This window comes from Eptesicus fuscus, chromosome 6 (assembly GCF_027574615.1).
Source record: "Eptesicus fuscus isolate TK198812 chromosome 6, DD_ASM_mEF_20220401, whole genome shotgun sequence".
NCBI classification, from domain to species: Eukaryota; Metazoa; Chordata; class Mammalia; order Chiroptera; family Vespertilionidae; genus Eptesicus; species Eptesicus fuscus.
Window position 1 is genome coordinate 107,174,777 of NC_072478.1, and position 16,778 is coordinate 107,191,554.

The window sequence follows — 16,778 nt, forward strand, 5'->3', positions numbered from 1 at the left end:
GATATATATATATATATATATATATATATATATATAACATAGAGAAATATACTAATTAACCAGGACACCATAATGGGTCAACTGAACAGGAGGAGGTTGTGCATGCAGCGTTGGGGGCGGGGTGGCAGGGGCCTCCACGCGCTTGCACTGGGGGAGGGCCTGATCAGCAGCGGCCATGGCTGCTTCAAGGGCCCGGAGAGTGAGGCAGAGCCGGACCAGCAACTCAAGGGTGGGCGGCGCCACATGATTTCAAATCGCGCACTGGGCTCCCAGTCTACTACATTGTTAATTAGGTTAGCAGCTACCTTACTGTCTCTCTCTAGAGTTGCCTACACTGGACAGTTCATAAAAGTGGAATCACACAATATGTGGCCTTTTGTCTGGCTTTTTTCACCGAGCATCATGTTTTCAAGGCTCATGTACCTTGAAATGTGTATCAGTACTTCATCCCTTTTTATGGCTGAATGGTTTCCCATTGTATGGAGAGGCCACATTTTACTTACTCATCAGCTGATGGACAAACATTTGTGTTGTTTTCACTTTTTGGTGGTTCTGAATAAAGCTGCCATATACGACATTTTGTGAAGACGTATGTTTTCATTTCTCTTGGGTGTCTACCTGGAAGTGGAAGTCCTGGGTCCCATCGTAACTCTAGGCGGAGCTTTGGAGGAACTGCCACTTTCCCAAGGGGCTGCATCATTTTATGTTCCCCCCAACTGTGTGTGCGGTACCAGTTTTTCCAAATCTTTGCCAACACTTGTAATTTTATTTTTTAAAAAGAACTTTTAAATCACAGACATCCTAATAGGCGTGAAGTGGTTTCTCATTATTATTTGCATTTTCTAGATTGCTAATAAGGTTTTACATCTATGTGCTTATTGGTCATTTGCATATCTTTGGAGAAATATGTATTCAGGTCCTTTGCCCACTTTTAAATTAGTTCTTTTTATTTTTGAATTGTAATAGTTCTTTATATAATCTAGATATAAATGTCTTATCAGGTATATGATTTCCAAATATTTTCTCCCATTCTGTGGGTTTCTTTTCACTTTCTTGATGGTATTCTTTGAAGCACAAATGTTTTTAATTTTGATGATGTTCAATTTATCAATTTTTTATTTTGTTGCTCGTGCTTTTGGTGCCATATCTCAGCCTCACCTTTTTAATCGGTGAAACTGTTTGATGAAGCACCTTTCCTTTGGATATGGGGTTCATCAGGTTGGGTACAGGCAACATGTTTCTTACCTCAACCACTCAGTCTGTGAGGTGACCTCAGGTGCAGCTTATTCTAAAGCAGCGCCAATGATATAAATAACTATTTTTAAAGAGAGAGAGGGAGAAAAACATTGATCAGCTTCCTCCTGCACGCCCCCTATGGGGGACTGAGTGCAACCCAAGCATGTGCCCTGACCAGGAATTGAACCAGCAACCTTTTGGTGCCCAAGATAACACCCAACCGAGCTACATCGGCTAACATGACTTAGATATTTTACTTGCAAGTATGGTTGAAGGTATTTTCCTAAGAAAACTAACCTGCTTTTACAATAAATTGTGACCTTGCAATGTACTTTTGCATATATATGGTAAAACATCTGTTCTTACTTACTTTATACGTAATAAAAAAAAAAAAAAAACTGTTGCAATTTCAGAATGTAGCTTTCTCATGCCTTACTTTATTTTGATTGATGAAGTGTTAAGCTTCTCCTTTATGCTAAGAAGATGGTGATGAATTTGTTGCAGGTTAAAAAATACTTTCTCCAAACTATGATTATCTTAAAAGTTAGTACCTCTTGCTCTGGCCAGGTGGCTCAGTTGGTTGGAGCATCGTCCCATACACCAAAAGACTGCGGGTTCGATTTCTGATCAGGGCATATACCTAGGTTGTGAGTCTGATCCCTGTCTGCTCACGTATGGGAGGCAACTGATTGATGTTTCTTTCTCCCCCTTCCTCTCTAAAATTAATAAAAACATACCCTTGGTCGAGTATTAATTTTAGAAACATCTCTAACATTTTCAAAGGACACTAAATAATAACAATTTTTTTGAGATTTAAACGGATTTATTTTTGGTCCTCCACACACAGTTTAAAAGTTTTCTGTATTGTAGTTTTAAATTTCCTCACCTTTCCCTATATAATTAATGCTCTAGCATGGCTTACTGAATGACTACAGCTGTACAAATTAATCCCAGCAGGGTTCCATCTTTTAACATCAGTGCTGTGAATTGTTCTCATATTACTCTGGTTATTCTGGCATTATATCCGATGTAGATATAAATTCTTATTTTGTGGGTGAAAAGGGATACAAGTTCAACGGGATTCAAGAACTTAAAGATCACCTTCCCTCTCATTTCTAATAAGTAATAACTCATTCAGAGTAAACTCAGAGTAATTATAAAGAAATGATAATGGAACCTGTTATTTGGAAAACCAAGTTTTATTGCCATTTATAATAAATACTAGTAGCCCTGCGCACGAATCCGTGTGCCAGTAGCTCTCTGCAGGGCCTGGCCGCTCCGCGCCCGCTGCCCAGAGGCTCTCCGTGGCCCAGAGGCCCATCCGCAGCCAGGCGCGGAACGCTTGCCTTGTCATTGTGGTGATGAAGCAAGCATTCTGCCAGGCCATTCACGCTGCCCGCTCTCAGCAGCCGCCCTCCCAGGACTGGGGGACTCCGGTGGGGCTGAGAGGATTGGGTGCCACCATCTTGTGGCTATGGGCGCCACCATCTTTGTGATGGAGTGACAGTTAATTTGCATATTACCCTTTTTTTTTTTTTTTTTAGATAGGATAAATGTCCTTCCATTTATTTTTCCTTTTTATTTTACTGAATTTATTGTGGTGACATTGTTTAATAAAATTATACAGGTTTCAGGTATACAATTCTATGAAACATCATCTGTATATTGTGTTGTATGTTTACCACCCCAAGTCAAGTCTCCTTCCATCACCATTTAACCCCCTTTTACCTCCTTCTACCTCCCCCACACCCCTAGCAATCTCCATATTGTTGTCTGTGTCCATGAGTCTTTTTTTTCCCCTTGCTTAATCTCTTCACCTTTCTCACCCAGCCTCTAAACTCCCTATTTTAGAAATAATTATATTTCTAGGCCCTAGAAAGACTCTGCATTCATAATTAAAGTTAGCAGAAACTGAAACCGTTTCTAGGAATGTCATAATGTGCTGTAGGGGACAGTAATATTTTTAAAGGTTCTGACATTCAGCCAGTATGTTGTTCTGATTTCCAAATAACTACCCCCCGCCCCCCGTTCCCGCCCCAGAAATAGATACAAGAAGTATTTTTGGCCGAAACCGGTTTGGCTCAGTGGATAGAGCGTCGGTCTGCGGACTGGGGGGTCCCGGGTTCGATTCCGGTCGGGGGCATGTGCATTGGTTGCGGGCACATCCCTGGTGGGAGGTGTGCAGGAGGCAGCTGGTCGATGTTTCTCTCTCATTGATGTTTCTCTCTCTGTCCCTCTCCCTTCCTCTCTATAAAATATCAATAAAATATGTTTAAAAAAAAAAAAAAAAGAAGTATTTTTGGTAAATCTGCCAAGTTGTTGGTTTTTTTTTACATGATTCTCATTATATTATTGAAGGAACCTAAATAATATTAACATTTTAAGTTAATCAGTTATTCAGCTGACCACTTTGACATTACCACTGACTAGAAGTGAAGGCTAAGTTGAGCCTGGGGAATGGGTTTCATTGTCCAAAAAAGGCTCTTACGTTTCCCCTTGTCAGTATGTCATAACCTTTTATAAGGGCATTGCTGAGAAAGGAAGACGCTGCTACTTCAGGCAGGTGTCCAACTTGGGCATTCTCACAGGTATGCTTCAGAACTGGGGGCTGTGCCTCTGTTGTGCTGGGGGACCTGATTCCTGATGAAGGCCAAGATGCACAGAGCCCATGGGGCCAGATATTGGGACACTGTGGTGCTCAGAAACTACTTGCAGAATATCTGGGCTTTCTTATTTCTAGGGCAGCCACTGGCTTCTGGAGAGTGCGTACCAGTGGTACATGAAAGGGGTGTTTCACTCTGAGAGATGCTCACTGTCTTTTATCCTTTCACAAAGTGAAAGCAATGCCTACTGCAGCTGTGGAATGCTCAGGTCTGGGTTCTGCCTCCCTTTAGCTGGCCTCCTGTACCCCTGTGTGTCTTTCATTGTCTCTGGCTTGTGGTTAGGGGAGGCTTTCTTTCCTTCCACACTCAGCCTGGGTGCCAGGGTCAACTCCGACGCTTACATCCGTCCCCTGACCTGCACTGTCTTTAGGCTTTCATTTCTCCTGCCATGCATCTCCCTACCCAACACGGACTCCTCATCCTCTCTGCTCTTGTGGCCACATTGCTCAGTACTTTGGGGTGAATTAGAGCGACTTCAAAGACTGTTGTTTGTATTGGTCAGGGTTCAGTGGTAGAGAACAGAATCTAGTTCCTTCTAAACAGGAAGGGATTTGTTACAGGGGGTTAAATACCTTGCTGAATTGTGGAGGGGGCTTAACAACAGGCTGTAGCCTGTCCTGCTAGGAGCGACTCCCCGGTCTCCCCTGTGGAAGTGGGCTCCCCGGGGAGCCAGCGTGCCGGCCCGATCCGGGGCTGACTGAAGGAGATGCTGCTGCTCAGCTCCTGGGCCCAGAACCACGCTGTCTTGGCTGCCGTCCACAGGAGTGATGGACATGTCTCACCTTCTCGCCCCACTTACTTCCGTTTCAGTCTTAACTAGGCTGGATCAATCATACGAATTCATGGTTTGTATGCTTCACGTTCGGCATGACCTGGCTGGCAGAACTGCAGTCAGTCCAGACCCCGACACGAGAGAGCTGGGAAATGTGATGGTCAGCCCCCCAGCTTCCGCATCTGCTGGTGGAGGCTGCTGCAGATTTGAGGGAGCCAGGCTACGGTGTTTCCCACAATGTCTCATTTCCAACTGGAGCCGGCTCATCCGAGTTGCCACACTGTCCTTTCCCCTGTCCTTGGTAGGGGATTCTGTTCTTAAAGCAGCAGTTCCTACTCCACTTGACGGAGGCCTTTACTCTTAGCAGATGACTGCAACCGAAGCTGTAAAGAAGACGCTGCTACTTCAGGCAGGTGTTCAACTGCTCCTCTGGCCTTCTCTCTGTTCCATTCAAATCCCTGTCAGTGGCTGCAACACCACAGTATGGAATAGAGGGAAAAGGAGGAATTATGGATGCAGACACCCTTGGAACTGGGGTCCACGAGGTGAGAAGGTCAAGTCTGAGGAAGCAAGGAAAACATTCTGGAGGCTTCAAAAACAAGTGAGGAGTGTCTGACACCATCCATTTCCTCTTTCCTTCTTGAGAACTTTCCTTCACTCGGAGTGCAGGACACTTCCCACTCCTCTCGCTAACTAAAAAAACCCTCTCCGGTGTCTTTGTTGAATCCTCTCCTCTCCTTGGCTCAGGCTCGGTCCTTCTTTTCTTTTCTCTTTGTGGGCAATCTCCTCGCTGATTTATCCCTTGCCTCCTCCCCTAACCCTCCTCAGAAGTATACAATTACATTTTCAGTGACCTACATTGATCTTCTCTTAGATATACCAGATCTTCTCAAATCTAATGTCTACAACCAAACTCTTGATTCTTTTTTCTCCTCCAAAGCTGCCTCTCACCCATTGTTCCCTATCTTGGTGAATGACATTATAATTTACCCAGTAACTCAATCCAAAACCTTGGAGTTAAACTTGGTCTTTTCACTTTCTCATTTCTCACATTTAATCTTACCTAATGATAGACAAACATGTAAATTGACCGTACCTCTGCTACACCCACAGCCAATCAGAGTGAGTATGCAAATTAGAAGGCCAAAGATGGCGGCCGCCCAGCTGCTCCAGGTGCAGAGCAGCCAGGTGGGGCAGGATGCCTGCTATGAGAGAGAGGGAGGGCAGAAGGGGGCGGGGGGGGGGAGGCAATGGTCGAAGGGATCTAAAGGATCGGAGTGCCGCAGTGAAGACAAGACTGCAGACTCCCGAGTCTGCAGAGAAGACGAAGATGAAGATGGCAGACACTGGATGGAGCGAAGGCCTGGGTCCCAGGTGCCGGAGGAAAACCGGTGCTGGAAGCCAAGGGAAGAAAGGCCTATTGCACGAATCTCTTCATGCAACTGGCCTCTAGTTCATTAATAAAGTCTGTGGGCTCTGCCCTCAGACTTAATCTTGAAACTGACCTCTTGTAATCCATCTACTGTTGCCATCCAGGCCACCATCATTACTAACAAGCCTTATAAATGGGTATCCTCACTTTACCCTTCTGCACCCACCTGCCAGAGCGAGTAAGTCCGATCATGCCTTTCCGCTGCCACTTGGCATGTAAAACCCATTGCACTTGGAATACAATGCAAAGGCCTTACTGTGGCCTGCAAGGCTCTATGTCGTGTGGTCCTGGCTATGTTTTTGACCGTACCTCCTGCTTCCTTCCCTCTGGCTCACTAAACTTTTTCCACACTGGCCTCCGAAGTTTTCCCCGTGTAATTTATTGGGATAGATACACAGTGGTATATGTAATTTTTTCTGTTCCCCACTAGAATGTAAGCTTCATGAGGGTAGAACTTTTTTCTCCCTGTTTCATGCCTTCTTGCCTGGCACATAGCAGATCCTCAAATATGTACTGACTGGAAGGTGGAGCAGTGATATTATTCTAGTGGTCTTGTCTTAGCAGGACTGAAGTATAAAGTGTCTTTGTGGAAGGGGAATTTGTAAGAGTGGTAAAATATGCGACTGATTATTACTGCGGGTAAGAATTAAGGAATGCTATGAATATGGAACTTGCAAATTAATAAGGGAAAAAATGGAGTGAATAACCCGACCAAACAGCAGGCGTCAGGAAAGTGGACACAGAATGAAACAGCAGAGCGAGAGGAAAGGTATAAATGGCAGCGGGCAGAGGCTTCCTGTTCTCCCCACATGGACTCCCAGGAAACCCAGTGCCACCCGTCACAGCTCAGAGCCCCTGGAGAGGACACACCAGCAAGATCGGAGACTGACAGGCGGGATGAGGGCAGCAGACAGTCTAGGAACCTGGGGCGAGTTCCTTGGACTTCCTCACCGTCTCTCATGCATCCCAGATAGGGCGCTAGAAGCTTCTTACCCTGAACAGGCACAGGGGGAGGCTCCAAGAAGAGCCTGTGGTCAGAGAAGGTGGGCCAAGGAAAGCCCTTCGCCGGTCCGCGCCCTGCTTCATCACTAAGGGAGCTCTCCTGTGACGGGCTGAGCAAGGCGCTGGCTGTCTAACCTCTCCCCCCACACCCCTCAAATCAGGCAGCAGGCTCCAGCCCCCCGCCTGGAGGCTGGAGCTTTGCCTGGATCAGGGAGCTAATCAGCTATTCCCTCCCTGGCAGGAGCAGGTGGCAGTTCAATTTTCCTACCAGGTGGTGTGACAGGGCCAACCAGCCTCAATGAGATTTAACCAGGTGGTGCAAATAGGGACTAATTGCCGACAGGCTTGGTATTCCTCCCTTCTCTTCCCACCAGTGTCCTCCCAGAGGGGAACTGAGCTTCCACAACCAATGGCATCGAGAAGATGGAATGGGTGGAGGGAGAAGGGCTAGCTGGTACTCCACTTCCTCTCTCCCCTCCTATGGTCTACTGGGGCTCATTAGGGTGCAGTGACTTTGCAGCAAAAAGTGGTATGGCTTAGCCCTTGCGTTTCCTCTCCCTAATGGCAGCCTGGCCCACGGGGCAGCTTCTCTCACACGAAGACAACAAAAATGGTGGGTTGGAGCTACACTTCTGCGAGGAAGGTGTCAGTAATATGAACTTCTACCTCACCTGTCTGAAACAAGATAGTGAGTCAGCCCCTCACTTTTGTCTGGGTGTTGGGCTGGGGAAGGGCCTAGAGGGTAGCTGAGCATGTATACCCACCCATCCTGGCATTAAGCCTTCACAGGGGGACTGCCTACTAAAAGACGGTGAAGTAGGATCCACAGTTTCTTCCATGTACAGGACACAATCAGTTACTCGTAATACCAAGAACCAGGAAAATCACTCATGAATGAGAAGAACCATCAGCCAGTGCCAACACTGATATTAATCTGATAAATATTTGAAAGCAGCCATGATAAAAATATTTTAAGCCTTTACAAATTATCTTACAATAAATAAAAAGTAGAAACCCCAAGGAAAAAAACAGAATTTATTAAAAAGAGAATAAAAAAGAAATAGTACCACTGAAAAAAATAACTGAAATTAAAAAAAAAAAATGCTGAGTGGACTCAATAGTAGAGTGGAGATGACAAGGATAGAATCAGCGAACTTCAAGATAAACCAATAGAATGTACCCAATGTGAGCAGCGGGGAAAATAGACTGAAAGAACTTAAGGCCCACAGACCTGTCGGACAGTAAGAAAAGAGTTCATACGCATGTCAACACAGTCCAAGAAGGAAAGGAGAGACAGAGTGACCAAAAAAGTATCCAAAGAAATACCTGAAAACTCCCCAAATTCAGTAAAAAACATAAACTTACAGATTCAAGAAGCGGGATGAATCCCAAACATAATGAACGCAAAGAAATCTATGACCTGCAAACTAAAGACAAAAGGAAACCATTGCCAGTAGCCAGAGAAAAGCACAGAGTTGTCAGGAAAAGCAGTGCGCAGGAGGGCCTTCTCGTCTGGAGCCATGGAGGACAGGGGGACTGGCACACCCTTTTCCAAGCCCTGAGAGAAAAGAACTCTCAGCCACAAACTCTACATGCGCCCCGCCCCCAAAATCTTCAGGAACCGTCATACTGTTTTCTATAGCAGCTGTGTCATTTTACATTCCTCACCAACACTTACTTTCTGAGGTTGGTTGTTGTTTTTGATTTTTTTTTTGTGGGGGTTTTTTTTTGTGGGGGGGGAAGCGTGTAGTAGCTATCCTAATGGGTGTGCGAAGTGGTCTCTCACTGTCATGTTATTTCTCTTCCCTCCTGGTTGATGACATTGAGCACCTTTCAGGCGCTGACTAGACACACACATATATCTTCTCTGGAGAAATGTCTGTTCAAGTCCTTTCCCACATACCTCACGTTTTAAGCAACTGGAACAAACATGAACAGATAACCCAAAAGAAACCTGGAAGAAGAAAATAATAAAGTTAAAGAGTGAAATTATGAAACAGACAACGTAGAAAAGATATATAAATCTAAAACCCAGTTCTTGGGAAAGATTAACAAACTAGATATGTCCCTCAAGACACTGATGAGGAGAAAGAGAGTAAAATTAGTTGTTAATTAGAAACAGAACAAAGATGCAACCACAGAAACAGAGTGTAAAGGGATTTTAAGAAAACACAATAACAAGCCGATGGTAACAAAATCACAAATGAAGAAGAATGCCCTGAAAATGAAGAGGAATTATTTTCTGGCTAATTATAAATTATCACAACCAACCTAAAGGGGATGGAAAACTTGATTACATCTAATACTACCAATTTAATAAAAATGATCTTAAAGTATATGTGGGAGAACGAATGCCTGAACACAGCCAAGAACAGTGTTAAGAAAAAGACTGGAGGGGAATTTGCCTTGCCATACCTATGACCATGTACTTGACTCAGGATGGTACCGGTACTGGAATGTACGATGGGTCAGCAGAACAGAAGGGGGCAACTATCGAAACAAATAAACTGTGGTTTAAAAAAAAAAACCAAAAAAAAAAACCTCTTAAGCTATATTTGCAGCAAATAAAATGCTAAATTATAATTTTTAAATTACTATGAAGTATCCACCTACACAGAAACAAGCCACAACTTATGCCTCATACTTTTGATAGACAACAGCAAAATTAGAGAGGCCAACAACCTTTGTCTTCCCCACTATAACACTTTGTGATACTAGATTTAAGTAATTTTAAAAGTCCAGGAGTTGCTGGTTAAAAACAACCAGCCAACCATGTCAAGCTGCCGCAAACCGCAAATGCCTACCTTCTGACCTGCCATTCATTTTCACCCACTGCACTTGGCATCTTACCCATGTTCCTCCATAGGTACACTCTCCTTCGAATGTTAAAAATGTATCCTTGTGCATTTAATGCAGCTCAAATCCTATGTCTCCACAGCTAAAAACTGGAATGTAAAGGAGGAAGAGAGAGACAGAGACACACAGAGAGAGAGAGAGAGAGAGATCAAATGGCTGCCTCCTACCTGGGCCCCAACCAGGGTTCGAATCTACAAGCTGGCGATGTGCCCTTCCACCTTTTGGTGCCCGGGATGATGCTCCAACCAAGAGAGCCTCCCCGGCCAGGGCTCCAATCTTTCACAGAGTAGCCTCTGCCCGGGGCCCAGGAGCATCTCCTGGAGGACCACTTCTCCTAGTTACATCTGCCCACTCGCCTGCAGAGTGATGCATTTCCTTGTGTGGCTAGCAACTTTTTCTTTTCAGTGTATTTTCATTGTTTTCAGAGAGGAAGGGAGAGGGGGAGAGAGAGAGACATCAATGATGAGAGAGAATGATTGATCGGCTGCCTCCTGTACACCCCTTTCTGGGGATTAAACCCACAACCCGGGCATGTGCCCTGACTGGGAATCGAACCATGACCTCCTGGTTCACAGGTCAACGCTCAACCACGGAGCCACACCAGCCAGGCAGCTAGAAAGTTTATCTTCAGCATGAGGTGTTTGTACTACGAGAGTCCTGGGTTTTTCATTTGCTCTGCAGGGCTCCATTGGTTTCCATGAGGATTAGCTGCATAGTACGGAATGTTAAATTTTAACCCAGCCCCACTGTGAGATCCAGCCTTGAGGTTTAGAAGTTTCTCTCTCCCTTTTCTCTTAATTATTTATGCACAACTCCAGAATGACAGCAAGTCTCTCTGCACTTCCTCAGACTAGTGGGCAAGGTTTTTCTCGCCCTCTGTTCACTGCTGGGCCAGCCTTTCGAGGTTTTAGGCGGGTGGCCCGCACCTCCATCTTCTCCCGCTACGCGGACTTCAGGCTGTGACTGCTGTTCCTTCAGGAGACCGTGGGGACCACGCCCTTGGGACCTCCATCCGGATCTGAAACCTCCACCGACCTGGCCTCCCCACCTCACCGGGCTTAAGGTGGGATTTCCTGACCTCGCAGGCTCAGGAAGGCTTTGGTTAGGCCTTGTTACGTTCTGCCCACAGTTGCTGTGTCTGCAGCAGGTGGGGGTGGAAACACTGTATCAGATCTGGCGGCAGTGTGAAGCCTCCAGTCATCACAAAATATGAAACTGAAATGATCCCTTCAGAGAATTGTGATGATTGCTTACCATTTTGCCAGATGACAACAGCCCACATTTTTTTCAGCCTCGAGAACAGTTTTCAAATTGAAAAAAATAAATATTCCTAAGGCATTTTGAGATCATTTTGTCACTACCCACTTCAAATTCTCATTCTCTTTTCTTGCTTCAGGATTTCCGCAGTATGAGAACACCTGTAGGCTCCACTTTCTCACCACCCATTCATTCTGTAATCAACTTCAGCCTACTTCATTCTCCTACAACTCCAGTGAAATCATACTCAACAAGATCAACATTCCCCACCTAATCAACAAATGCAACGGCCTTTTCTTGTTCCTAATCTTATTCCCCTCTCTGCGGCAATACCGACCACGACAATTTTTCCACTCCAGTATCACCCCGGGTCAAATACTTATTATTCCCATATCATCACAACTATTCTCCAATTCACTTCTGTCATTCCAATCTCCTCCAACTTACCCAGTAAATCACAGCCAGATTAGCATTGCTAGGCTCCACTCCAGTCAATGCTTCAGCCTCCCCGCTCTGGCCCTGCAGTGGTCCATAAATTACCGAGCACCGTGGGAAAAGGTGAATGAGGCATGCCCTAGCCACAAACGTGAAAATAACGACACTTACAGGATGCGTGCTATGTACTTGGTCAGGTGCTAACACCGTACCTCTGATCATACCAAGTGATCCTCACCATAACTGTCTGAAGTGGGTGCAATGATTATACCTACTTCAGGGATGAGAAATAATACGTTAAGAAGGTTGAACAGCCCACCGAGGGAAGGACAGCTAGCAAGTGGCTGAGCCCGTTTTATTCTATGCCAAGCCCATCCTCTTAAGCAATATACCAAACACCTAGACCTCTCCTTAATGCAGAACTCATATCCAAGCACCTACTTAACAATCCACGTGGAAGCTTTAACGGTACCTCACATTAACACAGTCAAAACCAAAACATGATCACACTGCCCAGATTGAGGTGGTCCAACTTCACTGAGTGAATGCCCGATCAGCTAGTCATGCAAGCCAAACACCTGGACACCACCCTCCACATCCAGTACCCAATCCTGCCCATCTCAGTGTCTTCCTAAATCTCCCTCCTCTGTCCAGCTCTCTCCATCTCCAACACTACCACCCAGGCCAAGCGACTACTTCCTCTCGCCTCAACTGCCAACACATCCTCACTGGTCTATCGTCATTCATGCTGGTTTCTCCTGACCCATTTTCAATTTTGCAATCAATATGCTTTATTTTTCCCTCATGGTCATGCTTTTAATATATAAATCTGATCATTTCACAAAATTTTTAATCAGGACCAAAGCTTTAAGTCAATCTTTACTTCGGGGTCCGAAGCAACAGTCAGGCAAAGACTGGTAATAGCTGGGTTTCAGGCACAAGGAGAAAGCCAATTTTCAGTAAGAGCCAAGAACGGTACCAACGCGTAACAGAGAGGACAGAGAGGGCAGTGCCTGAGGGATTTCAAACCCTTGGCTCTAGCTGTTCCTGAGGCAGAGCTGAATCCTAAACTTGCCAAGTGTCAAGGTATTCTTCTTGTCACACTGTGATACCCTAGGAAGTCTCCAATGAAACCCTTTTTTCTTAAGTAGTTCAGATTGAGTTTCTAGCTTGCAACCAAGAGTCTTAGCTAAGAAAAAAGAAAGCCTTAAAAGAGCCTAGAAGACGTACTTAGAAAAGGGGGGCATGCCCACCAGGCAAAAATAAAGCAAATTCTACAAAAGGTAGAAATACCTTTGCCAGAAAATATATAAATATGTGCAATGTTTGTAAACTCATACATCTCCTCCTTTAGGAGGTACTGCATAAAATGCTGCAAGATAAGAGCCATGTTTTCTTTTATGTTCTGCAAATCATCACAGCTTACTGCAGAGCTAAATGCCGAATAAAAATTTAGAAGTAAAATCATGACTATATAATAACATAAGCCCTAAGTTACATTGTTGGAAACCCACTCTCCAGGAACAATTCATACATGCGCTCAGGCAAATAAAATGTCATTTTCTAGTAACACTTTACCACTATTCTATGTCCTGGTTTTGATTAGCATTGTCAGGTATTATAAACTCACCTTGCTCATAACCAACAATTTCATATATTGCATAAGTATACTGAAAAGTAGTGTATCAAGGAAGGGGGGAAATCAGCTGTGAAAACTACAGATTATATTCTATAGGAACACTTTTTCTATTGCCATCTGGTGGTTCCTGTATTAAATCGATGCTGACACCCATTACATAGAAGGGCTTGATCCACAAATTCAAATCCTCTTTTGGGGGGGAGTGGGGAGTTTCACTTCTAACACCTAGGGAGAAGGCAAGATAGAACTAACCTTCACTTTGAAAACAGGCCCTCTTTCCTGAGAAGCAGCACAAATACACGCAGGATCACACTGAAGAGAAGACCCCACAGACACAGCAACCTCTGGAGATGACCATCCTCACCCAAGTAGGACAGGTTATACCTATGCAATGTAAATTCTGAAATCCCTCCTTACCCCAAATCTAAAGTTTTCCTAAACAGCCTATGGGGGCTGCTAAGAGTCCCACCACCAATCTTTCTTAATAAAGGAAACTACTGGCACTCCTGGAATAGCCGTAGTCCTCTTTGAGTCCGGACAGTATTCTTAGGTTACCTCCCTATATTTTTTTTCTAGGAAAGATCATTCATCTTTATAAATTCAAGCTTACATACTTGAGAGCTTCCTAACCTCTCATGATAAGGAAGCATGTCTAGAATACGTACAGAGGAGAGTTCTGAAAGGGAAAAAAGGCAACAAAACTTTGCACCAAAGGCTAATGTTGTTCATGTAATAACGTGGGCCTGGGAGTTGAGCCCATTCTCTAGAGCCCACACCTCCAAAGGCTGGCCTTGTCAGTTTAAAACACACACAGCAAAAAAAACAAAACAAAACAAAACACAAAAACAGTGAAGAAACTATTTCCCTAGCCCATGTTTAACAAGCTAATCTCCAAAGATCACTAAATTAGTAGATTTAGTGAACAGATATATCTATGGTCAAGATATTGGATTATTTAACTGATAGCAGTTAATCTTCACTAGATGTTGTCTATATGTCAACAGAGTCCCAGCTAAGCCTGTTAAAGTGAAAAAGAATTCTTGTGTTAATTTTGAGGGCTTTCTGATTTACTAAAAGTCCCCAATGAAGACAACCAGCCTAATGTTAGATTGAACAGAAATGCCAACGGAAACCATCTACTAACCTCTTTCATTGCTGATGGTCACTGTCCAGCATATATAAACATTCTCACATCCATCACTATTTCATATCTCCTCTCATTTCTCACTGCATTAATTACCTCCAGCAGATCTTAATCAGTCTTGCCCTTTCTTCTTCCAGCCATTTAAATAAGCATCTCACATTTTTTAAATATATTTTATTGATTTTTTACAGAGAGAAGGGAGAGGAATAGAGAGTTAGAAACATCGATGAGAGAGAAACATCGATCAGCTGCCTCATGCACACCCCCTCACTGGGGATGTGCCCAAAACCAAGGTACATGCCCTTGACTGGAATCGAACCGGGGACCTTTCAGTCCGAACGGGTTAGGGCAGCATCTCACATTTTAAAGAAATTTATTTATCCAAACTTCAGACTTACACTGACAAGTTATGGCACTAGTTCATTTTATAGAACCTAAAATTCTGAGCATAAACCATGATCAGGGTAGAGTAAATACATCACATGTTAGATGGCAGCACCTAAAGAGAAATATCATATTGCATCTTAGTTGTCTTCAACATTGCAACTACCCTGGCAAATGTAAAATGAAGAGAATTAGATTCCAAGAGCTAAGACACGGAGTTATAGAATCCCCAAAAAGGAGACACACAGAGTCTGGGTGAAGGGCAGAGATTTGACAACATACAGAAGGTCAGGGAATCAGTAAAGAACAATACTGAAAATCTAGTCTAACCCCCAACTTTCACAGCTGAGAAATTATACTCAGAGAGGCTAACAGACTTGCTCATATTGCAAGTTAGGTACAGAATGAAATAAAAACCAGGTCTACTGATACTTAGCCCAATGTCTTTTCCACTCACCACATTTGTATTTCAAGGAAAGCTTTTAAAAAATATTCATATTCCCACAATACCCACTAGAGACCACAGGAGCTGGAGTGGGAGGAGGGCCAAGCTAAGGCAATGAGTCCTAGCTGTAGAGCGGACTGTCAGGAGGTCAGACCACCTAAATCCTAGACTAGCAAGTGTATAAATGACTAGGGCAGTGGTCGGCAAACTCATTAGTCAGCAGAGCCAAATATCAACAGTACAACGATTGAAATTTCTTTTGAGAGCCAAATTTTTTAAACTTAAACTTCTTCTAACACCACTTCTTCAGAACAGACTCGCCCAGGCCGTGGTATTTTGTTGAAGAGCCACACCCAAGGGGCCAAAGAGCCGAATGTGGCTCGAGAGCCGCAGTTTGCCGACCACGGGACTAGGGCTTCCTAAAGCAGGGCTCTCCTAACAGCATGTTTAGGTTTTGTATTTAGATACAGTAAGAATAGTATTAATATAATGAAACTATAAGACTAATAACAAGATAGCTCTCCAGAGAGGTCTCAGGTAGAGGATCAACAACTGGCAGGCAAAGATCTATCAAACGATGGCAGACTTTTGCATTTCAAGGATTCATTGAAAAACTTCAGGATAATTTCTTTGTGCTACTACAAAAGGATAATAAGAGGTGCCATATTCACAGTCCTAGCTGACAAAATATACTCTCCCTTGGGATCAAAGATACAAATGTTTATCATCTTTTTTATTAAAAGATAATTACAAATTTAGGGGAGAATTTATTTGATAAAATGCCTTATAGAAATGTTCAAGTCAAATTAATTCGAATGAGAGAGACTATACAAATTAAAATACTCAGTTGCATTAGGCAGAAATGTATCAACTCTTAATAGGAGTATTTAACCAGATAATAAGACTCACATCAGCACCCTTCCTTTTTAAAAGATAAATCCACTTTAACTCCCCTTTCTATTGCACCTTTCATTCCCCATCCTCAGCTTTACTCAATTTTCATGGATTTGGACTTTAAGGGGTCTACTCATAAAACTCCTTTTTTTCTTAAATTTAAGCTGTGACCTTGTCAAATCCAGGTGCTGTGTTCTCCCTCTCTGGGTCTGTTCCATTCTCTGGGTTTAGTCAGCTGATGGTGCTGGTCTCTGATCGCTGGGACACCTAGACAAAGGCCCAGATCCGTGTCCTATACCATAAGCAACACAGAGGCTCTTCGCACGGCAATAAAGGCCACTTTCGGGTAGAAGGTAACTACAAGTTCTTCTCGGATTCCACTAATTGCCTGCTTGTCAGCGTGACTTTGTTGTACTCCAGCGTGTGAGGGCACAGGGAAGCTCCCGGCTAAGTGTAACCACAGCATGCAGCTAAACGTAACTGTGGTTAGACAAAACGCATGCGGGAGCAAAATAACAAATAAGAAGTCTGTACCTGACAAAGCCCGACTCTTTTATTTTCATTTAAAGGACTTAAATGCACATACTTGAGTGCAGATAAAAGAATTTCCCGAGTGTTC